The sequence below is a fragment of the Tachysurus vachellii genome, chromosome 10 (assembly GCF_030014155.1).
Source record: "Tachysurus vachellii isolate PV-2020 chromosome 10, HZAU_Pvac_v1, whole genome shotgun sequence".
NCBI classification, from domain to species: domain Eukaryota; kingdom Metazoa; phylum Chordata; class Actinopteri; order Siluriformes; family Bagridae; genus Tachysurus; species Tachysurus vachellii.
In genome coordinates this window covers 461253-462500 of record NC_083469.1, presented here as the reverse complement: position 1 = coordinate 462500, position 1248 = coordinate 461253, and positions in this window count along the sequence as shown.

Sequence of the window (1248 nt, the reverse complement as noted above, 5' to 3'; positions counted from 1 at the left end):
CTAATTGACACACTACACACTAATGTACACACTACACACTAATTGACACACTAATGTACACACTAATTTACACACTACACGCTAATTTACATTCTAATTTACACACTACACACTAATGTACACACTACACACTAATTGACACAAATTTACACACTACACACTAATTTACACACTAATGTACACACTAATTTACACACTACACACTAATGTACACACTAATTTACAAACTACACACTAATTTACACACTAATTTACACACTACACACTAATGTACACACTAATTTACACACTAATTTACATTCTAATTTACACACTACACACTAATGTACACACTAATTTACACACTAATTTACATTCTAATTTACACACTACACACTAATGTACACATTACACACTAATGTACACACTACACACTAATTTACACACTAATTTACACACTACACACTAGTGTACACATTACACACTAATTTACACACTAATTTACACACTACACACTAATGTACACATTACACACTAATTTACCAGAGATGGGGGACTCGAGTCATATGACTTGACTCGAGTCGGACTTAAGTCACAAATTTGAGACTTGAGACTTGCTTGACAAATATTAAAAAAAGACTCGACTTGACTTTGACTTGACATTCATGACTTGAGACTTGACTCGGACTTGAGTTAAATGACTTGAAATAACTTGTTTTTCGTTTTTGTTTTATCTTTTTTGTCTATTTTGTTTTTAAATATGTTTTTAAACGCACGCAAGAGCGTAATCTAACCACGTGACGCAGCAGGCAAGCAGAGGGAGAGGACGCACTAACTAATAAACCTTAACAGACGTGACGAAACATGGAAGGCGCCACACCCAAAATAATTCATTTCGGGTACCGGGATTTTGTGCAAGATGGGAAGAGAAGAACAGCAGTATGCGACCACATCACTCACAATTGAATGACAAAGTTCTATCAAATTAAATTTTTGCAAGTGCAATGTAGTGTAAATGGTTGGTCACTGTTTATGTGGAAATGTCAGCTTTTTTGCAATAGCAGTTATAATTGGTCTTCAGTGTTAGGCTTTGTGTGAAAGGCGTATGGATCGTTTATGGGGATGTACATATATATATAAAAAAACATAAATATAAAAATAAAAAACTTCAGAGTTGCAAGCACAGTCATATTCTTGTCTCGCATGCACACGCAAACACACACGCACACACATTCAATTTAAAGGGATAGTTCACCCAAAAATAAAAAT